At 43.7% G+C, this 24473-nt stretch overlaps 1 long non-coding RNA gene and 1 pseudogene across 1 annotated transcript; one reads left to right on the forward strand and one right to left on the reverse strand.

Moving 5' to 3' along the window:
• Positions 1–6644: 6644 nt before the first annotated feature.
• Gm38944 lies at positions 6645–8932 on the reverse strand. Its single transcript, XR_881809.3, has 2 exons — positions 7407–8932; positions 6645–6907 (listed from the first exon to the last, which is right to left on the reverse strand). It is a non-coding gene; the product is annotated as a predicted gene, 38944 (long non-coding RNA).
• On the forward strand, positions 17374–18180 carry Gm3854 (predicted gene 3854; annotated as a pseudogene).

The following is a 24473-nucleotide window of genomic DNA, read 5'->3' on the forward strand; positions in this document are numbered from 1 at the left end:
ACCCGGCCCCTGATTTCTTTATGAGGACACTTAATGCTTAACTTAAAGTTTCCTCTTAGCACTGCTTTCATAGTGTCCCATACGTTTAGGTATGCTGTGCCTTCATTTTCATTGAATTCTATAAAGTCCTTAATTTCTTCCCTGATCCTCTGGTCATTGAGTAGAGAGTTACTCAGTTTCCATGAGTATGCAGGCATTCTGTTGTTTCTGTTGTTGAAGTCCAGCCTTAATCCATGGTGATCTGATAAAGGGTTATTTCAATCTTTTATATCTGTTGAGGCATGTTTTGTGACTGATTATATGGTTAGTTGTGGGGAAGGTTCTATGAGATGCTGAAAAGAAGATGTATTGTTTTGTGTTTGGGTGAAACATCTATAGATATGTTAGGTCCATTTGAATCACAACCTCTGTTAGTTTTGTTATCTCTGTGTTTAGTTTCTGTCTTAATAACCTGTCCATTGGTGAGAGTCCGGTGTTGAGGTCTCCTGTTATTAATGTGTAGCATTTGGTGTGTGATTTAAGCTTTAGTAATGTTTCTTTTACGAATTTAGGTGCCTTTACATTCGGGGCATAGATGTTCAGAATTGATATGTCCTTGTGGTGGTTTGATGTGGCTTGCCCAGCTTCGAACAGACTGGGCAGACCTTGAACATTCACCAAGACTGGTCTATCAACCCAGACAGAGACATCTGTCTTGGCTGCAGTTGCAGGTTCCCATGGGAACCTACCTGTTTTGGCTGCCTATGCTGACCTTGCTCTACAACATACTACAGCTTAAGAAGGAGGTGGGTTTTGTGTTTTTTTCCCTTTATAAACACAAAGCTTATTATTAAAATTTGAGCCTTGATCAGAACCTTTGTCTTGGCTTCATTCTTCTCTCGCCCCACCTACCTTTTTATTTCCAGCTCCCCTTTCAGGTAAACCCAGTTTGCCCATGGCTGCTGGATGGCTACAGTTTGAATATGTCTAGTTCAGGTAGTGACACTATTTGGCCTTGTTGGAGTAGGTGTGGCCTTGTTGGAGAAGGTGTGTCACTGTGGGCTTGGGCTTCAAAACCCTCATTCTAGCTACCTGAGAGTCTTCTAGCAGCTTTCAGATGAAAATATAAAACTTTCAGCTCCTCCTGCACCATGCTACCTGAATGGTGCCATGCTCTCCCACCTTGATAATAATGTACTGAACCTGCAAGCCAGCCACAAGTAAATGTTGTCCTTATAAGCATTGCTTTGGTCATGGTCTCTGTTCATAGCAGTAAAACTCTAAGACAGTCCTCTTAGTGGATTTTTCCTTTGCTGAGTATGAAGTGTCCTTCACTGTCTCTTTGGATTACTTTTGGTTAAAAGTTTATTTTATTAGATATTAGAATGGCTACTCCAGCTTGTTTATTAGGTCCATTTGCTTGGAAAACCTTTTTCCACTCCTTTGCACTAAGATAATGACTATCTTTTTTGCTGAGATGTGTTTCTTGTATGCAGCAGAATTATGGTTTCTGTCTATGCATCCGTTCTGTTAGCCTGTGTCTTTTTAACTAGGGAATTGAGTCCATTGATGTTGAGAGATATTAATGACCAATGACTGTTGGTTGTTGAGTGGTGTATCTGTATTTTTCTTCTGTTTGTTTTAGTGGTGTGAAATTTACTTTTGTGGTTTTTTGAATATAGCTAGCCTCATTGGGTTGGATTTTTCCTTCTAGTACCCACTGTAGGGCTAGTTTTGTGGAAAGGTAATGTTTGAATTTTGTTTTGTCATGGATTATCTTGGGTTTTCCATATATGGTGGTTGAAAGTTTTGCTGGGTTATGTTAGTCTGGGCTGACATCTGTGGTCTCTTAAGGTCTGCAAGACCTCTGCCCAGGCCTTCCTAGCTTTTAGAAACTCAGTTGAGAAGCTGTGTAATTCTGATAGGTCTGCCTTTAGATGTTACCTGGCCTTTTTACCTTGCTACTTTTGAAATTCTTTCTTTGTTCTGTATATTTAGTGTTTTGATTTTTATGTGGCAGAGGGATTTTCTTTTCTGGTCTAATCTGTTTGGTGTTCTGTAAGCTTCCTGTACCTTTATAGGCATATCTTTCTTTAGGTTAGGGAAATTTTCTTCTATGATATTGTTGAAGGTGTTTTCTGGACTTTTGAGCAGGACATCTTGTTCCTATTATCCTTAGGTTTCATCTTTTCACAGTGTCCCAAATTTCCTGGATGTTTTGTGTCATGAACTTTTTAGATTCTGCATGTTCTTTGACTGATGTATCGATTTCTTCTGTTGTATCTTTTATACCTGAGATTGTCTTTTTCATCTCCTGTATTCTGTTGATGATTCTTATATCTGCAGTTCCTATTCTCTTTCCTAAGTTTCCCATCTCCAGGATTGTCTCAGTTTGTGTTTCCTTTATTGCTTCCATATCCCTTTTCAGATCTTGGGCAGTTTTAGTCTCATCTTTCACCTGTTTGATTGTATTTTACTATATTTCTTTATATTTATTTGCTTCCTCTTTTAATGCCTTTGCCTGTTTGAATGTATTTTCCTGTATTTCCTTAAGGGGTTTATCCATGTCCTCTTTGAAGGCTTCTATCATCTTTATAAGATTGGACTTAAGATCTTTTTCTTGTGCTTCAGTTTCATTAGGATATTCAGGGTTTGTTATGGGAGGATAGCTGGGGTCTGGTGGTACCATATTGCCCTTGGACTTGTTGATTGTGTTCTTGTGCTGCTCTTTAAGCATCTGGTTTTCCCTGGGGTTAATTGGATGATCCTGATGGCAGAAGGGAAGATGGGGAGGGGGAGAGCCATGGGCCAGACAGTGGTGGTCTGGGTACCGTACTCTGTTGGCTGAGCCTCAGGCAGATAGCACTCTGCAGGCTGGGGTGGTGGGTGGATCCAACTCTGCAGGTTGTCCCAGGTAGACCAGCTTGAGTGGCAGGTGAATCCAAGTAGGATGGGAAGTTAGGTAGGGTTCCAAGTTGGTTAGTTTTGGGGTCCCCAAAAGTTTCCACAGGGAGGCAGGGTGTTCTTAGAAAGTTCTGAAAGGCTCCTCTAGACCAAGGAGCAAGTTAGTCTCCAGTTAGTTCCCAGACAGCCAGTGCTATGTAGAGAAACTGTCTCAAAGAACAAGCAAGCAGTAAAAGACTTGGAGATCAGGCTTGGCAGTAGAACAAGAATGTCCTAAACATTCCTAATGCTACATACAGTTCATGTTGCAGATACCCCAACTGTATAACTATTTTTGGTGCTCCTTCATAGCTATAATTTTGCTACTGTTATGAATTGTAATGTAAATATCTGATATTTTCACTGGTCCTAGGCAAACCCTGTGAAAAGGTCATTCCAACCTGCAAAGGGGTCACAACCCATTGTTCTAAATAGACACTAGAATCACTCTTTTCAGTAATTAGACTATTGAATCCAAGAAATTGGACTATCTCCCAGGAATCTCATGCTGGGAGCAGGAAAACCTGAAGCCTGGTACCAGCCAGACAAGGAATTTAACCCTAAACCTTTGTTAAGACTCTGAAATGGAGTTAGGAACTGTGGGTGTAGGGTGTTACCACACTTCTTTGTTCTTTTTTTCTTTTTTTGAGTGCAGGAGTCACCACACAAATCATACAAACACCAATCTCAGTCAGACATGGATGGGTTATTTGAACATACACTTTAAGACAGATGAATCAGGGCAACAGCTGAAAGCTGTGCCCCAAACACTTCTCAGGACCAGCTTATAAAGGCTGACACCACAGAAGCCACAATGAGCTCATACACAGGTGCATGAAACGCTTCCCGTGATCGGCTCTGACTCAAGTCATTTTAGACTTAGCAGTTCATATTGACCTTTAATTTGGTCCCACGTGACGCATATGGTTGTGGAAGTTCTTAAGATTAACAAAATTCATGGCACACAGAACATAACAGGGTATGTTGCCAGCATGACCCTGCTCTGAGTCAAGTTATTTTTCTGTGTCAGTGACTGGCAAGCATATTATAGCTGCAATATGAAATAGCTGGCTGACATGGAATAAAATGGCTGAAGCTATGCTGGGCAGCAGGCTTCAACAATTTCCCAACATGGCCATGCTAAATATATCCCATTTCTCTGCATTTTGCTACTATTTCTTTATTATTATTAATTGGCTTATTGAGGAAGGTGAGCACAGACTGTTAGGGCTTCCAGAGCCCGGGCTTTTACCCTTCTTACATAGATCTTGCCTCAAACAAATAAAGAACATCCAAGATTGCTCATTATACCCTCCTATAAATACTCAACTTTTCTCTGAAAGTATTCTGTTAACTCTTATCTCTAGTCATCATTATTGTTAGCATCTCACTTATCTCTCCATTTCTTTGGAATTTGGCTATACTTAAATGTTTCAACTGTTGCACCAACACTATGGTAAAATCGCAGACATTCTATGAGGAGAAGTTTGATCTTGAGGGAAAATGCAATTATATTCACAAAGATTGTAAGGGAAGTTGTAATAAAGTAAACAGGAACACTGTGTCTAAACATAGAACATGTCCAACATGTAGTTAAAACTGTGTAATTTGTATTTTTTAAGTTATTTTTAGTCAGCCTGGAGAGATGGCTCAGTGGTTCAGAGTAATGACTGCTTAAACCTTCAATCCAAAATTTATTCTGCCTACATACACAGGGATGAAGATGGAGCTGAGATTGACAGAGTGGCCAACCAATGACTGGCCAACTTGGGACCATGTGAGAGAGCCAACCCCTGACACTGTTAATGATACTCTGCTATGCTTGCAGACAGGAATCTAGCATAACTCTCTCCTGAGGCTTCATTCAGTAGCTGATGGAAATAGATGCAGAGACCCACAGCCAAACAGTGGACAGAGCTTGGGGAATTTTATGGAAGAGTGGAGGAATAGAAGTGAGTGAGCTGGAAGGGACAAAGACACCACAAGAGAACCTACAGAGGCCCACTAGCCTGGGCTCATGGGGGCTCACAGACTAAACCACCAACCAAAGAGCCTGCAAGGGGCTGGACCTAGGCCCCCTACACATTTGTAGCAGATGTGCAGCTTATTCTTCATGTGAGTCCCCTTGCAATTGGAGTGGAGGCTGTCTCTACCTCTGTGGCCTGCCATTGGATCCCCTTCCCTTAGCTGGACTGTCTGGTTGGGCCTCAGTGGAAGAGGATGCACTTAGTCTTGCTATGACTTGATGTCCCAGGGTAGGGTGGTACTTAAGGGGACTTCCCTTTCTCTGAGAAGGGTAGGGGGTAATGGGAGGAGGAACTTGTGAGGGTGGGAGTGGGAGGAGAGGAGATGGGGGTGGGTGGGTGGGTAGAGGGCTGAGATTGGATTTTTAAAGATTTATTTATTCATTTATTTTATGTATATGAGTACACTGTAGCTGAACAGATGGTTGTGAGTCTTCATGTGGTTGTTGAGAATTGAATTGTTAGGACCTCTGCTTGCTCTGGTCAACCCCACTCACTCCAGTCAACTCCGGTCTCTCAGTCCCTGCTTGTTCTGGTCCAAAGACTGATTATTATACATAAGTACACTGTAGCTGTCTTCAGATGTGCCAGAAGAGGGCATTAGATCTCATTACAGGTGGTTGTGAGCCACCATGTAGTGGCTGGGATTTGAACGTAGGACCTTCCAGAAGAGCAGTCAGTGCTCTTACCCACTGAACCATCTCGCCAGCCTGAGACTGGATTGTAAAGTGAGTAAATAAGTGATGGGGGAATAAAGAGAGCACTTACTGCTTTGCAGAGAACCTGAGTTTAGTTTCCAGCACCCATATGGTGGTTCATGGCTGCCTATAGCTCCAGTTCCAGTGCATCTGTGTTCTCTTCTGGTCTCTTCTGGCACTGTATGCATGGAATGCACATACATACATACATGAGATAAAATATTGTCTTAGTCAGTGTTCTTTTGCTGTGAAGAGACACCATGACCACAGCAACTCTTATAAAGGAAGGCATTTAATTGGGGCTGGCTTACAGGTTTAGAGATTAAGTCCGTTGTCATCATGGCAGGGAACATGGTGGCATGCAAGCAGCCATAATGCTGGAGAAGAAGCTGAGAGTTCCACATCTGGATCTGCAGGCGGCAGGAAGAGAGACACTGGGCCTAGCTTGACCTTTAGAAATCCCAAAGCTCACTCACAGTGACACACCTCCTCCAAAGGGACCAGACCATCCAATCCCTCTCAAGTAGTGCCACCCTTGATGACCAAGTATTCAAATTTACTGGCCTATGAAGGCTATTTGTATTCAAAACATCACAAACATTAAAAATTATTTTTTAGATTTATTTGAGTGTTTTGCCCGATTATATGCATTTGCATCATGTATGTGGTTGGTGCTTGGTTGTTCTGGGTGCTGGGGCAGATCAAGGGCAATGCACAAGTTAGAGAATCTGTTTTGAGTGCCACTTAGTTACATCTCTAGTCCTTGTCTCTTTGAAGTAAAGTCTTGCCTATTTTCCTTATGTAACCTTTCTGCCTTCAGGATGCTTAAGTCACAGGTGTGCACCACAGGTGTTTTATTTGGGTGACTATACAAACAGAATTTTTAAATCTCACATTCCACGTGGTTATATTGAGTATAGGGAAATGTGATCAATTCTTGGCGAACTTATATCTTGACACCTTGCAGGTCTCGTGTATTAATTCTAGGAACATTTGCATATTTGGGTTTTTCTTGAGATTTTATTTTCAGTTAAAATTTGTTTCTATTTATGTGTATGTATGTATATTCACATGTACACAGGTACTCAAGAAGATTATAAGGGGTTTCTTGAAGATGGAATTATAGGAAGTTGTAAGTCACCCAATGTGATGACTCTAGTCCAACTCCAGTCCTCTGAATAAGCAACAAGAGCTTTTATCCACTCAACCATCTTTCCAGTCCAGATTTCTCGAGATTTTCTATTTGGCTACTAATATCACCACCTGCAAAAAAAAAAAAAAAAAAAAAAAAAAAAATCTTTTATTTACCTTCTGATCTACAAATTACCTTGCTTTGATCTTAAGTTAAAGCTATCGTGGTTTTTGTTTGTTTTAATTTTTCCCCCCGATATTAAGTGAAATGTTAGCTGTAGATCTTCAATAAATGGAAACCTTTTCAGTCATATTTTCACAAGTGTGCATCATGGATCCCAGTCACATACTCAACTACTCACACAGGATTAAAATCAAACACCACTCATGTTCTCAGGAGTTGCTGCATACACAGCCATGGCCACGCACTCATAGCTAGAGAGGGAATCACACGTGACTTTCAAAAGACGATTACCGGGTTCGAACCTCTTAGCACACAGACACGCCCTTCACACAAAATCTGATCAACTGCTGGGCTGGGGTCTACTTGCATCGAGACTACATTTCCCAGAAAGGACTGCGATGTTAGCAGCGCCAGCGGCGCTTCTACACTTGCGCCATTTTCCGTCACCTGGCAGAGTCCGCTGGTCTTGAGGTGGGAATCCTGCTGTGGGCAGCAGGCAGCCCGGCCAAAGAGGAAACAGCTGAAGGATCTGGAGCTATCCCGAAGCTCCATGGTAAGTATGGAAGCAGGCGCCGCGGACCGAGTCTCAGCCTTCAGACTAATTGCGATGCTTGGCCGTACCGTTTTTCATAGGCTTCCCTATCTTGGACTACATTTCCCGTTGTCCCTCGCGGGCTTGAGCTCTGTTGGTACCCCAATCCAGTGCTCAGTTTTCTCAGCCAACCTTGTGCATTTGGGGCACCTTGGGAAGGGTTCTCCACCTTAGGGAAATTAGGGATGTTTTGCATCCAGTACTATGTTTGCCTTTATTTTTCTGAGACGAAGTCTTGTTTTATTATACGTAGTACATATTAAAGCGGAGCTGGAGTTAAGATACATTTAAAACAGTAAAATAAAATTTAAAAATATTTATTCGTATGTGTATGTTTTGCACGCATGCATCGTACATAGAGGCCAGGAGAGGGTGTTGGATCTTCTGGAACTGGTGTTACAAAGAGAAGTTTTGTAGTCGCCATGTGTGTTCTGAGACGCCAAACTGGGTCCTCCGCAAGGACAGCAAGTTCTCTTAGCCAATGAGCCATCTCTCTGGCCCCTACATTTATAACAGTTTTAAGTACTGGGGCTAATAGGCGTTTAGAAAAGAATAATATACCCAAGTGTGAGCATAGTCTTCTAAAGGCAGATCTTGGTTTATATTATACATATTGCAGGGGCCTCACAACATTTAGACCCATAGCACCACTGTCTTAGATGCAACACTTGGTGACATCGAAGTTATCTTGGTTTAGGTTCACTGTCCAACTGTTGAGTGAATCACAGGCTATTTATGCAATCGGATGTTGTACCTTATAATAAGGGAGAGCTTCCAATTCATCATACTTAGTACTTTTTTTATATAATTATTTCACTTACAAATTGGAAATATTTGTAACGTGACAGGTATTCCTTTCTTTAATGAACTCAAGAAGTAGTTAAATGACAAGACTACAAAAACCTTGGGCATTTTTATTTTTGTTGTGTTATTCATTTGGGAATAGGGCTTGTGTGCCATGAACACCAGAGTGGAGGTCAGAGGACAACTTGCAGGAGTGGGTTCTCTGTTTCAACCATGTGGGTCCTGCGAACCAAGCTCAGCTTGTCACTTTACAGCAAGTGCCTTTTCCCTTTCCTGAGCCATTTCATTTGCCACCTGGGATGTTGTTCTGTCCTGTTACTTTGGACCCATGTATCAGTAGCTTGGTAGTTTGGTTTCTTATGCTAGATGTTCTTATAGTTGTGCAAAGGATCTAGTTGTGCCAGTCATGAATCACTTTCCTTGATAACTGCTGTTTGTTTGTTTGTTGGTTGGTTGGTTTGTTTGAGACAGGGTTTCTCTATCTGTTTGAGATAGGATCTCTGTATAGCCCTGGCTGTCCTGGAACTCACTCTGTAAGCCAGGCTGGTCTTGAACTCAGAGTTCCGCCTGCCTCTGCCTTCCAAGTGCTGTAATTAAATGCGTGAGCTACCACTGCCTGACTTTATTTACTTTTTGAGAGGGAAAGTCTCTGTGTAGTCCTGATTGGCCTGGAACTCACAGATCCACCTGCCTCTTCCTCCCGAGTGCTGGGATTAAAGGTGTGTGCCTAGTTCTTCATATTGTATTTTTTAAATTTGTTTTTTAAAATTGTGTGTCTGTGTTGTGTGTTGGGACATGTGAGTGTAGTTGCTTGAAGAGTCTAGAAGAGGGTATGGTATTTTCTGGAACTGAAGTTACAGGCAGTTGTGAACTGCCAATTGTGGGTGCTGGGAACTGAATTCAAGTCCTCTGCAAGAGTAGCCAGTACTCTTAACTACTGAGCAAGTACTCTTAACCACTTGTCCCTTGAAATCATGTTTGATTATTGGCTGTCATATTCTATTATTGTTATGGCTATGCCAAAAAATGATTCTATATGTAACTACTTGAGAAATCAGTGTTTTTGTGGGGTTTTTTTCCTTCAGCAGATATGATTGTGTGTATGGCTTTGCACACTACTGTGTCTGTTCCATCTAATTGTGCGATTGTCTCCTGCAACTTCACCCTATTTCTCCACTCAAAGTAAGTCGAGTTTGGCCTGTGGAGTTCTTTGTGAGTTTGGAAGTTGGAGAAACAGTTGGCTTGACTTGAGAGTGGTTCCATTTGATGCCTGGGAGATGAAATGGCTGAGTCCTGTGAATGCTGGGATTCCTTTCGAGTCTGCGGTTATGCACATTATGCAAGCTCTCCTTACTCTCCGAGTGAGGAGAGCTTTCCTTGTCTTTAGAGTACCGTGTATGTCTCCATCGCTGGAACAGGTCTGAGGACCTCTGTCTGAGCTTTGCACCACCTGCAGTATTTCAGGGAAGTGGGAGAGAAAGGGCCTCTCATTCTATACCATTTCTGCAGCAGCTAAATTGGCCTGCTGGTGATGGGTTTGACCTAGCTCTCTGTAATGGGCAGTTAGAGAAATACAGGCGGGGACATCACCCTGGCATTCAGGGAGCTTAGAACCTCCATGTTTGCTTTTCCTCCTCAGCTCTGATACCTAAGAACTCTGTCCTTCCCCAAGAGAGAAACCTGGAGGAAGATCCATCAGCCTTGAACTCCTGAAAGTCATGCTGCTCGTGAGTTTTAAAATTATGTAAAAATTTGTTATCCTGAAACTTCCCACCTGGATTCCATGAGTTAATCTGGTCCCCTGAGATCTGTTTATGGTGTAAAAGACATTTTCTCTGACAAATGTGATTTGTTAATTCTGTAGAGAGGTTTTCCTAGCAGACCTTCATGTCCCTTCGTGAAGTGGGAACATCTTTGTAGGAACTAAAATTTGAAAGGAGAGAGTGACCACACAGGAAAACAGGGAGGTGGTGTTGGTTACCATTTCAGCCCTTGGGAAGACTATTTCATGGCCCTGCCTTGGAAGAGATGGATGTTTGGGTGCAATGGAGATCTAGCTGGGAATTAAGATCTAATCTGAGGTTACGCCAATTGTCTTAGTTAGGGTTTTATTGCTGTGAAGAGACACCATGACCATGGCAATGCTTGTAAAAGACAACCCTTAATTGGGGCTGGCTGACAGTTTCATAGTAGTTCTTTATCATCATGGCAGGAAGCATAGTGTGTTCAGACAAACATGGTGCTGGAGAAGGACCTGAGAGGTCTACATCTTGATCCTCAGGAAGAGAACTGGCTTGAGCGTCTGAGACCTAAAAGCCTACCTCCTACTCACACATCTTCTTCAACAAAGCCACGCCTACTTCAAGACCACACCTCCTAATAGTGCCACTCCCTATGGGCATATGGGGGCCATTTTCTTTCAAACCACCACTAAGCATTTGGGTCTTTCTCCACTAGCTCCTTCACTTTTAGCACAAGAGAAACACAGAGCTGGGGGTTATAGGAATTGCAAGTGAGACTCTCAGCCTGACAGGTTGGTGGGTGAATTCTTGAAGCTTGGAAGGGCTTTGGAGATTGGATTTCTACTTTGGTCCAAAATATGAGGATGTTTAGTCATTCTTTTCACTTAGGAGATTGTTTAGTCCAGAAAAACATAATGGAGAGAAACCCAGTCTCAAAAAACCAAAAAAAAAAAAAAAAAAGAAAAAAAAAAGAAACAGAAAAACAATGTTTGTGCTATGTTCTGAGTAATGGTGAATGGAGCTTGGCAACAAACTCTAGACTTAGATGGAGCACCTTCTTCTAAGAGAACAACCTTTTCTTTGAGACAGGGTCTTACAACATAGCACTAGCTGGCCTGGAACTCGGTTTATAGATCAGGTTGGCCTCAGACTCACAGTGATCCCTCTGTCTTGGTTTCTGGAGTGCTGGTATTATAGGCACATGGAACCATGTGACTATACAATGTTTTTCTAAAGCATATTTTCTTAAAATATTTATTGTTGTACAAATATTTAATCCCAACCCACTACAATTTAGAGAATAGTTCATCAAATGTTATCCCATAAAGTAGAAATGACACTTCTTCCCTGAATTAAGAATGTATGCCTTCAAGCCCGGCGTGGTGGCGCACACCTTTAATCCCAGCACTCGGGAGGCAGAGGCAGGCGGATTTCTGAGTTCGAGGCCAGCTTGGTCTACAAAGTGAGTTCCAGGACAGCCAGGGCTACACAGAGAAACCCTGTCTTGAAAAATCAAAAAAAAAAAAAAAGGATGTGTGCCTTCTAATGTTTGTTTTTTTGTGTTTTGTTTTTAATTTATTTATTTTAAGTAAGTACACTGTGCCTGTCTTCAGACACCCCATAAGAGGGTATCAGATCTCATTAAGGATGGTTGTGAACCACCATGTGGTTGCTGGGATTTGAACTCAGGACCTCTGAAAGAGCAGTCAGTGCTCTTAACCTCCGAGCCATCTCTCCAGCCCCCTTCTAATGTTTGTTACAGTGAGAAAAACTCATCTAACCTTTGAATTTCCGTCCCAGACCTATACACAGAAGGGTTGGTCTGCAGCAAGGTAGACTCCATGAAACTATTTTAACACTCTTTCCTGACAGCCAGTTGTTGTGTGCTAGAAAACCCCCTTCCTACAGAGATCTCCAGCTCCTCTCATCCCACTGTGAACCATCCCCTTGAATGAAGTATTCACACACCGTTCATGCTTCTGGTTTCAGGGTTCGGAACTGTTCAGGGATGTGACCATAACTTTCTCCCAAGAAGAGTGGGAGTGCTTGGAGCCTGTTCAGAGGGATTTGTACAGAGATGTGATGTTGGAGAACTACACCCACCTGGTCTCACTGGGTAAAGTGGTCTGGTTTGTTAGTGTGGATCTTATCCTGGGAATGACCCTTCCTGGTCAGCTATTGGGAGTTGTGTCTGGCCAGTAGATCACAACATGGGTTCTAGCCTGGAAAGGCATTTTGGAAACCTGGAAGAGAAGAGGGGCTGGGCTGCACGAGATAAGGAAGGAACCAAGACAAAGCTCTCTGCTCAAGGTTCAATTTTTACTATTTCGGCACTCAGTTATAAAGGAAGGGGGAGGGGCCCAATTCCCGCCAAATAATCTTGGGGTCCAGTAGCAGGGTAATCACGTGATGGCTTCGGAACAGCAAAGCGGCAGGTTCCAGCAGTAAGCGTGGCAGAAAGATTGAGCGGGAAGCTCCACCCCTGAGCAAGCAGGTTTCAGGCTGGGGGAGGGGAGACTACAATTGGGCACCTTTGGCCTGCCCCTTCCTAGTCAGTTATTGGGCACCTTTGGCATGCCCCTTCCCGGTCAGTTATTGGGCACCTTTGGCATGCCCCTTCCCGGTCAGTTATTGGGCACCTTTGGCATGCCCCTTCCCGGTCAGCTGTTGGGCACCTTTGGCATGCCCCTTCCCAGTCAGTTATTGGGCACCTTTGGCATGCCCCTTCCCAGTCAGTTATTGGGCACCTTTGGCATGTCCCTTCCCGGTCAGCTGTTGGGCACCTTTGGCATGCCCCTTCCCGGTCAGTTATTGGGTACCTTTGGCATGTCCCTTCCCGGTCAGCTGTTGGGTACCTTTGGCATGTCCCTTCCTGGTCAGTTATTGGGCACCTTTGGCATGCCCCTTCCCGGTCAGTTATTGGGTACCTTTGGCATGTCCCTTCCCGGTCAGCTGTTGGGCACCTTTGGCATGTCCCTTCCCGGTCAGTTATTGGGCACCTTTGGCATGCCCCTTCCTGGTCAGGTAGTCATTGTATGCCTTTTAGCTCTGTGACTGGTTACTTTCAAGCTAACAAAAGGCAGCCAATTGTTTGAAGTCATATTTTCTGCTACTCTTAGGCCACTGTTACATTTTTGTTTTTGTTTTTGTTTGTTGTTTGTTTGTTTGGCCCATTCTGCAGTTCTCTCCCTACTCAGCGATTCGTCCCTGGATCTGAATTCCAAGGCCTCTCAGTATAACCACATGGTGGTTTTTTCTCCTCTTCTCCAGGTCTTGCCATATCCAAACCTGAGGTGATAGCCATCCTAGAGCAAGGAAAAGAGCCATGGATAGAGGAAAGGGCTACAACGGGAGGGCTATGTTCAGGTGAGTGCCAGACCTTGTCAGGAGCCAGAGACGCAGAACACCTCGCTAGGGTTGCCACTTTACACCTTTCTAGTTAGGCAGAATTAGGAATCCCCAGCATAGCACTCTTTGGGTGGTGAATAGAAAACTGGAATGAACCCACAAAACTCAGTTATTCAAACTGGATACAGTAGAGAAAGCAGCAATTTGGAGAAAGGAGTGCTTTTAAAGGTTTGTGTGGTGTGTGTGTGGGGGGGGGGCTTTTTGAGACAGGGTTTCTCTGTGTAGCCCTGGCTGTCTTGGAACTCACTCTGTAGACCAGACTGGCCTGGAACCCAGAGACCCACCTGCCCCTGCCTCCCAAGTGCTGGGATTAAAGGTGTGCGCCGTATCCCTGCACGCCCCACCCCCAGGTCTAAAGACATTTCTTTACAAGTAGCCAAAGTATTTTTCCTACATGGCCAGAACAGAACAAGCACTATGGGATCACTGGCCATGTCCACCCAGGCGTAGATGGCTGTTCTCAGCGTCTCCTTCCATCCATCAAGCCAGTAATTCAATATTCCTGGCAGGCTGTACTCTTAGCTCCCTTCCTTCATAAGATGATAGCCAGTTTCACTTTCCTCTTGAACAATTAACTGGTGTTTGGGGGGGGGGTATCTTTACTCTGTGACCCTTTCACCTTGCTTTGTCCTTCAGTGTCACGGGGATTGATTATGTTTGTGGCATACATATTTGAGGTGAAAGCAGCAAGTGTCTTCCTCACAGGATCTGATGCCTCTTTGACAGCACTCCTTACTTACCACTCCAGAAGCATCTTAAACTCCTGTTGCCTTTGCCCAGTCCATTCTCAAATACAGTGATGTGTGTGTGTACATGTATGTGTGCATGTGTACATGTGTGTGCATGTGTGAGTACATGCGTATGCATGCATGTGTTCACATGTGCATGTGTGTGCGCCTGTGTGCATGTGTGTGTACATGTATGTGTGCATGTGTACATGTGTGTGCATGTGTGAGTACATGCGTATGCATGCATGTGTTCACATATGCATGTGTGTGCGCCTGTGTGCATGTGTGTGTACATGTATGTGTATGCATGTGTGCATGGGTACGTGTGTGTGTGTGTGTGTGTGTGAGTACATGTGTGTGCATGCATGAGTGTTCACATGTGCATGTGTGTGTATTCTAGTATGCCTGCCTCTGTGTGTGTGTGTGTGTGTGTGTGTGTGTGTGTGTGTGTATACAGGTGTGTATGTATGTGTGTATGTGTATTGTATGAATACCTGTACATGCATTCTAAGGCAATTATGTGAAGGTCAAAGGATAACATCTGGGAGTGGATCTCTCACCTGACTAAGGTAGAGCTTCCCTTTTATTTTTGGCTACATTGCATAATCCAGGATATTCCCGGAGCTTCCGGTAATCCTTTTTTGTTTTGTGTTTTTCTTTTCTCTGTCTCTGTCTTGGTCTCTGTCTCTGCCTTTCATCTAACTGTAGAAGCGTTGGGATTACAGATATGAGCTAGCGCATCTGACTTCTCCTGGGTCCTGGGATTGAACACAGGTCATGAGGCTTTTGTGGCAGGTGCATTTATGCACGGAGCTATCTTGCCTGCCCCTGTGCAGTTTCTTCTTACAATCTGAATAAGATGAAAACATGTTGCTGCAGAAGGGTCTCACACCCAGTAAACTGCCCTCTAGACAAAGCACAAGGTCATCCTTTCATTTCAGATACAGGAAGCCACAGGAGAAAATGGCGCCATGTGCCTAAGGATTGCTGCTGTGCTGTTTCCAAGTCCTGGAAGACAGCTTTGCCAGTGTACTTTTTAAAAAATTATTATTATTATTATCATTATTACTATCCCATATGTTTTTAAGTACTGAGGCAGGGCAAGGTCCCAGTCACACACATCCCCCTCCCCCCCCCCCCCCCGTCACTTTCTTCCCCCCCTCCCCCCCCCCCCCGGTCACTTTCTTTTCCCTTTTGGTTCACTGAGACAGGGTTTCTCTGTGTAGCTCTGTCTTCCCTGGAATTTGCTCTGTAGCTCAAGCTGGCCTTGAACTCACAGAGATCTGTCTGCCTCTGCCTCTGCCTCTGCCTCTGGAGTGCTAGGACTAAAGGTGTGTGTCACTACCACCTGGCTTCTATCACTTCTTTTTTAAGTTATGGTTAAATACACATAACCAAAGTTACCATGCTAACCATTATTTTTAGGCATACAGTTCAGCAATATTAAGCTCATTCGCATTGTTCGATTCTGTTCACATTCTATCACCTGATCCATCTTCAGAGCATCTGGCAGAATCCTTCTGATTTTTGTAGACAAGAGTATAATTCACATGCTGTAAAATGTACACCTTTTAAGTGCAGCATTGATGGATATTGGCAAGTTTGTACACCTGTGTTACCACAATTAAGATGGGGCATAGCCTCATACCTCTTTTTGCACTTTCCCTGGAACCCCAGTCCAGGAAGTCTGCCATTTACAGAAGTCATTCTTGAATATATTTCTCTACTTTCCTTATGCTCCGACCCTTTACACACTTCCTCATGTTGTGGTGACCTCCAACCATAAAGTTATTTTCCTTGCTACTTCCTAACTGTAATTTTGCTGTTATGAATCATTATGTAAATCTCTGTGTTTTCCTCTGGTCTTAGGTGACTCCTATGGAAGGGCCATTCAATCCCAAAGAGATCTCGACCCACAGGTTGAGAATTGCTGATATAGACTCTACTGGTGTTTTTCTAAGCGTGGTTCAGAGTTAAGGCAGAGCTACACTGTTTTAGAACTAGTATAACACTCTCTGTCTTCATCCACTTTTCATTTCTAGTGATGCCTCCCCCTCCATTTTGTTTGTCTAATTTCAAATTGCTTAGCCATTTTCAAGCGTGTATAGGTGTTTTATATATATATGTATGTGTGTGTATACTCATATGCATATATATACATATATGTGTGTATACTCATACATATATATATATATATATATATATATATACATATGTGTGTATACTCATGTCTTCCAGTATATGTATATATACCTTCCAATATATATGTGCGTGTATATACCTTCTAATATACATGTCTTCATACACACACATCATGTATGTACGTATACACACACACACACACACATAGAGTCTGGCAAGGATTTATTAGACAGCTCATTAGTCATAGTGAATAAAGAAGAACTGGGAGGTAATGGTGATGGTGATGATGGCGATTGCAGGCACTGGGCCTATAATGCAAGTTCGAGTCTAGTAAACATCCGCGTGCTTCCAAGGGTAATCTTAGCAATGTCTTGGCCACCCACAAACAAAGAAATGACTCCCCGTGCTCCCCAACAGATTGCTTGGCTAGACAGTGGGAAAGAAGATCTTCTCCCCAAGGAGCCATACAACAGAGCTGCTGCCTTTCCAGCTGATACCATGGGACACTTGTGTGTGACCCACAGACACCATGTTGGGAACCCTGACAAGAGTGCTGAGCAGTGAGGGGAAGGCAGGCAAGCAGAGGCGCACACTTCTTGTTGGTGGCCCTCTTGAGTGCCTTCCAGTTTTCACTGTCATTTCTTTTTCTGGAAAAAAAAAGAAAAATAGCTGTTTTCTGCTTCTCTTCTTTTTCAGCATTGGAATCTGGATGTGGTACCAAGATAACATCCTCCAAGCAACACACTTATGAGGAGGACTCGCCACAGATAACAGAAAGCCTTCCAAGCTGCAGTCTGGAGAGCTCAAGTCTCCGAGATGACTGGGAAGGCAAAGGCCTATATGATAGACAACCAAGAAATCCAGCCAGAAATGCCGGCCCAGTGTTAATCCATCACAAAGAAATGCCCGCATTAAACCAGCACCACATGTCTCTTACTTTTTACCAGAAAAAGTCCTGTCGATATAAAAAATGCAAGAGAGCCTTCTGTCAAAAGCAATTCACTATTAACCAAGGAATTCATACAAATGAGAAGCCCTACAAGTGTAGGGAGTGTGGGAAGGCTTTTAAGTATGGCTCACGACTAATCCAGCATGAGAATATTCATTCAGGCAAGAAGCCGTATGAATGTAAGGAGTGTGGGAAGGCCTTCAACTCTGGCTCAAATTTCACACAACACCAGAGAGTTCATACGGGTGAGAAACCTTATGCGTGTAAGGACTGTGCTAAAGCCTTCAGTCGGAGTTCCCAGCTCATTGAGCATCAGAGAATCCATACTGGGGAGAAGCCTTATCAATGTAAGGAGTGTGGCAAGGCCTTCAATCGTATCTCACATCTCAAGGTACATCACAGAATCCATACTGGGGAGAAGCCCTATGTGTGTAAGGAATGTGGGAAGACCTTTGGTCATAGGTCTCAGTTGATTCAACATCAGACTGTTCATACTGGCAAGAAACTCTTTGAGTGCAAAGAGTGCGGGAAGGCTTTTAATCAAGGGTCCACTCTAATCCGACATCAGAGAATTCATACGGGAGAGAAACCGTACAAGTGTAAGGCGTGTGGCAAGACCTTTAGAGTGAACTCACAGCTTAAGCAACATTCCAGAATTCACACTGGAGAGAAACCGTACCAGTGTAAGGTTTGCAGTCGGGCCTTCAAGCGGGTCTCGCATCTCACAGTACATTATAGAATTCATACGAGTGAGAAGCCGTTTGAATGCAAGGAACGTGAGAAGGCCTTTAGTCATTGCTCACAACTGATTCAGCATCAGGTGATCCATTCTGAGGAAAAGGCCTACAAGCAGAAGGGACGCTGGAGGAGCGTAAAGCATGATGCAACATCCGAGCACCCCAGACTGCGCAGTAGAGGAACACACAGGAACATAGTAAATGCCGAAAAGCCAGCTCTTGGCACTAGGAATCATCAGGGGGTTTGTTGGCAAGCAGCCCTGTGAACGGAAGTAATGCGGAGAGCCCGTGAGCTTAGGGTAATCACAGACTGCGCATCTTCAAGAAAGGGTAGGCCATGTGCTGCTACTGAGATACTCTATTCAGTTCATTCTACGTATGATGTCTCCCAACGCAATCCAGAACCTAGTCATGGGATTTTTGTGTCGTTTTGGGTTTATATATTTATTTATTTATTTGTTTTGAGACAAGGTCTCTCTATATAGCCTTTCTTGGCCTGGAATCTGCTATGTAATCCAGGCTGACCTGGAACTCAGAGAGAGAGATCTGCCTGCCTCTACCTTCAGGGGATATTAAAAGTACGTGCCACCACACCCAGTTTTAGTCACAGGGAAAAGAAAGCCAAATTACTCTTCACTTGATAATATTTTTTTAAAAAAGCCATGCAAACACTGAGCTGCAAGAAAAAGAATGACTTGATACGTTTACATGCTAAGAAAGGTAAGACAAGAGCCAGGCGTGGTGTCGCACGTCTTTAATCCCAGCACTCGGGAGGCAGAGGCAGGCAGATTTCTGAGTTCGAGGCCAGCCTGGTCTACAAAGTGAGTTCCAGGACAGCTAGGGCTACACAGAGAAACCCTGTCTCGAAGAACCAAAAAAAAGAGAGAGAGAGAGAAAGAGAGAGAGAGAGAGAGAGAGAGAGAAAGGAAGGAAGGAAGGAAGGAAGGAGGAAGGAAGGAAGGAAGGAAGGAAGGAAGGAAGGAAGGAAGGAAGGAAGGAAGGAAGGAAGGAAGGAAGGAAAGATAAAGCTGTATCTAGGGTGTGGTAACCCACACCATGAATCCTAGGCACTTGGAAGGCAGACAGACAGATCTCTGAGTTTTAGGCCAGGTGGCTACACAGTAAGACCCTGCCTCCAAACAATAACAATGATCCCATCCCCAAAAGATATACCCAGAGGAATTAAAGACTTTTATAAGAATCTGTGTGTTTGTGTGTGTGTGTGCACGCATGTGTGTCTGTACATGTAAATCTGAGTGTTTGTGTGTGTGTGTGCACGCATGTGTGTCTGTACATGTAAATCCCACAGTACACATGTGGAGATCAGAGGGCACTCACTCCTTTCTGTCCTCCTTTATGTGGGCTCCAGAGCTTGAACTTACATCACCAGGCTTATCCACTGAGCAACTCTCTGGCCTTTTTAATAATTACAAACACATTTTTTAACATCCAGAGCAATGGTTTTCAGGTTTTGAATATATGCTTGTATATGAAAACCCGAATGAATACCCAAACACTAAATAAAGGAATCAGAATTACAAAACAGCCATGCATGGTGGTGCATGCTTGTAATCTTAGCTCTTCAGAAACTGAGGCAGGAGGATTGCTTCAAGTCAGGGCCACATCAGCTACCACTGCATCCTCAAAGTGATACTCCACCCAGTCCCACATTTAGCTTTGCACTCTCTAACCACAATACACTTGATTTTTCTCATATGATTCCTAGTTTTGTTGTATTTTAAAGATCTTAATTGTGTTTTATTACCTGTGAACAAGACTAGATGGCAGAGACCTCAGCGACTGATGAGTACCGAAGAGGGAAAGAGATACAGGCTCCTGTCATGTTCATGTTAAATGGACATTCCAACACACCTTTAATTCTTATAAAAATCAGTTTATTGGGGAACAATCATCATTAGCATCTATGATAAAGAACAGTGCCAGCACCAGAAAGTCCCTGAAGTGTCCTTGAAATGCTATTTTCTCTTTCTCCTTTGTATTAGTTTGCCTTCTATTGATGTGATAAAGATCAAGACCAAACACAACGCAGGGAGTAAAGGGTTAATTTCACCTTGCAGCTTACAGTCTACCAGGAATGGGACTCAGCCTTGGAACTCAAGGCCAGAATTGGCGCTAAGACCATGAAGACTTTTGCTTCCTGGTTTGCTCAGATTTTGTTGCTATTGTTGTTTTGTTTGTTTTCCAACAGAGGACCATCTGCTCAAGTAAAGCGCCACTCACAGCTGAGCTCTCCAACGTCAGTCATTTAAAAAAAAGAAAGAAAGAAATCCCCAGGGCTGTAGAGACGGTCAGCAGTTAAGAGCACTGGCTACACACGTGGCAGGTCACAACTGTCGTAACTCCAGTTCCAGGGCACCGGACACGGACACCCACACCCAGACATACAAATAGGCAATACACCAATACACGTAAAATAAAAAAAAATAATCATTTTTAAAATGCCCCATGCAGGTACTTGTCCACCAACTGATCTAATGGAGATTACTCCCTCAGTTAAGGGTTCCTCTTCCCAGAGGATTCTAGCTTGTGTCCAGTGGAAAACAATCGAGCCGGCACACCCTTTGGATCTTGGGTAGCTAGTTTATGAAGTTATGCCACAACCTTAGGTTCTTCCTTCCTTGCCATTTTACCACAGCACCATGATTCCCAAAGTCGTGCCAAGTTTTCTGTGCCCAGTCCCCAATATTTTCTGACTTGTGTCTTCATGGTTTTGGTTTGGTTTGGTTTGGTTGTTATTATTGTTCTTCCAGACAGGGTTTCTTTATGTAGCTGTCCTGTAAGTAGCTCTGTAGATCAGGCTGGCCTCAGACACACAGATCTGTCTGCTTCTGCTTCTTGAGTCCTGGGATTAAATGTACGTGCCACCACTGCCCAGCTTTGTCTTCACAACTTAAAAAAAGATCTTTTTGGTCTTTTCTCCCCTTCTCTCATATATTACATCCCAACTGTAGTTTCCCCTCTCTCCCTTCCTCTCCCCTCCCTTCAGTATCTTCCTCCCATCTCTCCTCTCCCCCAGACTCCCAACCTCACCCCTGCCTCCCTTCCAAAAAGAGCAGGCCTCCCAGGGACATCAACCAAACGGGGCATAACAAACTACAATAAGACCAGGCACATGCCAGCACATCAAGGCTGGATGAGGCAACTCAGAAGGAGGTGAAGGGTCCTTCCTATAAGCATGAAAACGGAGACAGGCCCTGCTGACACTGTAAGGAGTTCTGCTCAGCCATAACATATGCAGACCCTAGGTCAGATCCTACAGACTCGCTGATTTCCAAGAGACCCACAAGTCCATGACTTCGTGCCTTGTGTTCTTGTGTCGCTAACCCCTCTGGTTTCCCTTCCTCTTTCTCCACATGACTCCCAAGCTCCTTCTAAGGTTTGGCTGGAGGACTCTGCCTCTGTTCCCGTCATTTGCTGGATAGAGTCTCGCTGGTCTCTTTGATGCAGTTTTGCTAGTCTTAGAACAGTCCGCAGGCAGGGCAGATCGTAGGTTGAAGGTTTTGTGGTTGAATTGGTGTTCTAGTCCCAACCAACCTTGCCTGGTTACAGAAGATGGCTAGCTCAGCCCCATGTTCCCCATTGCTAGGAGTGAGAAGGATTTTATATGTTGACACACCAGCTGATGTTTGCTGTTACCTCAGTGTAACTGCTTTGTAAGAACCAGCAATGGTTGCCTCCATTTCTCTGTTGCTGAATATTTACATTGCTTAAAAAAAAAAATTCTGCTGAGCATCTTACCCATCCATGTTTTGGTGAGGACTGGGGAGTTACATCCACAGGAATGTCTCCAGGGTGGAGATCTCACAGTAGATACCTGGATCATGCATCATCATTCACTGCAGCCAAGCTTGAGAACTGTTGCTGGGTCTGGACAGCAGCCACTCTCCAGCTGCCACCAGCTGTTAGTTAGAATATCACCGAATTGGACTCAGTACTTAGGGAGACTTCTGGCTAGAAACTGCATTGAACCGGTGGCCTTTTAGGAGTCCACAAAAAGGATATTTCCCACCATCCTTTCCAGTAGAATTAGGATTGGTCTGGAAGCCAGGCCTACTGAGTACACAAATACACTATTATTAGTGGCTTAAGGAGCCCCTTCTTTTCAAGGCATTGAGTCTGGGGTAACTTGTCCCAGAAGTGAATGTCTAGCTGGGGGAAGCATGTGAGAAAATTTTGGCTTAACAGAGCAACATCTCTGGCTGGATTGATGAATCAGTGGTGAAGAGCACTGGCTGCTCTTTCAGAGGACCCTGGTTCAATTCCCAGCAACCACATGGCAGGTCAGAATTTAACTCCAGTTCCAGGGGATCCAACACCCTTAAGAGAGCAACATCTTAGTAGTAGGACCCAAACTATCCCATGTTTTGAAAACAGATTGGCTGAGTGTGGTAGTGTGTAACCCAAGAGCAGCACCGTGGCCTAGAACTTCCGGGTAACAATATTCCACCAAAATAAAATAAAATAAAATAAAATAAAATAAAATGGGGGCTGGCAAGCGGGTAAGAACACTGACTGCTCTTCCAAAGATCCTGAGTTCAAATCCCAGCTACCACATGGTGACTCAAAACCACCCGTAATGAGATCTGAAACCCTTTTGGGGTGGGTCTGAAGTCAGCTACAGTGTACTTATAATAATAAATAATCTTTGGGTCAGAGCGAGCAGGGACTGAGGGAACGGAGTGGACCGAAGGGAGAGGGACCGAGCAGGGCCTAGTGGGGCAGAGTGGGGTTGAATGGAGCGAGCAGAGGTATCCGAAATTCAATTCCCAACAACCACACGAAGGCTCACGACCATCTGTACAGCTACAGTGCACTCACATAAATAAATAAATAAATAAATAAATAAATAAATAAATAAATAAATAAATAAGCCTTTAAACATAAATAATGAATGAATAAATGAATAAATAAAATAAAGGTGTAGTTGAACACTCTTACCAGCAGGTGGCACTAGAGTACCGTGAAACATCCTTTCATACCTTGGTGCTTTTAAAGGTTATTAAACACCCTTTCCTCTCTCCTTGTGTCAACTCCAGATTGAGTCCATATCTTCTGATCCTTTGTGTACAGGAATATAGTAATTTTTTTTTGGTTGAGACAGACTCTCACTATGTAGCTAAGGCTGGAATTTCAGGTAAGCACCATCCCTGATATTTTTCCCCCTTTATCCAATCCAAGGCCTTCCCAGTTTCAGGATTTAGCACTGAGCTGCCTCTGCAACTTCAATAAGACATTGAACCCAGTGCAATTTACCTTCTTCCCCTACAACATGGTTTTCGTGTGTCAGCTGAATTCTGGCATCCTCACCCCCACTGTAGAAACAGCAACCCAAGGAGCTTAATACTGAAAAGACGGAGTTAGCCAGAGCCAGGCCTACCCTAACAGGCTTTAAACTGACTCTGCAAAGTCCACACCTGCATTCCATCTCGATGTATGCTGGATCCATGCATGCAGGATTTCTGCAGAATAAACACTCTTTGACATTGCATTCTATTTGGGTCTTTGCAAGTCATGGACCCTTACAATACATCTACCCTTTACCTCAGTTGCAGGATTAGACCATGTTGTTCTCTGTCTAGGAACACAAAAAAGTACAGAAAGTCAGAACAGGTGTCTAGATAGTGAGACCAACAAGGAGGCCTGTATCCATCTATCTCTCTCTATATCCATACCTATCCACCTACCATCTGCCTCTCCATCTATCAGTAACTCATGTCTATTTGTCTATTCATCTACCATATATTCTTCACTCTGCTACCACCCATCTATTTTTTTTCATTATTTCCATGAGTGGAAAAATAGCCTTTTGTTATTTATAAGGCCATTTCAGTCACAAATGAGTTTCTGTTGATGAAGTCATTACATGTTTTGTTTTGCAAATTTATGTTTTCTTTACTTCTACACCTCCAGTTTCTGGAAGCTAAAAGTGTTTTTTGAAAGAGGATTTCATTCTAGCTGAGGCTGGCCTGGAACTCACTATGAAACCAAGGCTGGTTTTGAATTTGTGGCAATTCTCCTGCCTCAGCTGAGTGCTGAGGTAGCAGGAATCAGCAGCTACACTCAACATGGTTCGTTAAGGAGGGTTTTCCTCAATGGGGGAGTTGAGAACTCTTTAGGGGGGGTCAGCCCACCCTTCCACAGGGGTTGCATATCAGACATCCTGCATATCAGAAACTTACATTACAATTTATAATAGTAGCAAAATCACAGTTATGAAGTAGCAATGGAAATAATTTTATAGGTGGGGGTCATCACCACAGGAGGAAATGTATTAAAGGGTTGCAGCATTAGGAAGGCTGAGAACCACTGTGGTAAGGTACTTTACATGACTGCAGGGGAGCCACCCAAGTGCTAAGACAGCTGTAACTCACAGTTTTATCTTTGGAGTGTG

This window comes from Mus musculus, chromosome 7 (genome assembly GCF_000001635.26).
Source record: "Mus musculus strain C57BL/6J chromosome 7, GRCm38.p6 C57BL/6J".
NCBI lineage: Eukaryota > Metazoa > Chordata > Mammalia > Rodentia > Muridae > Mus > Mus musculus.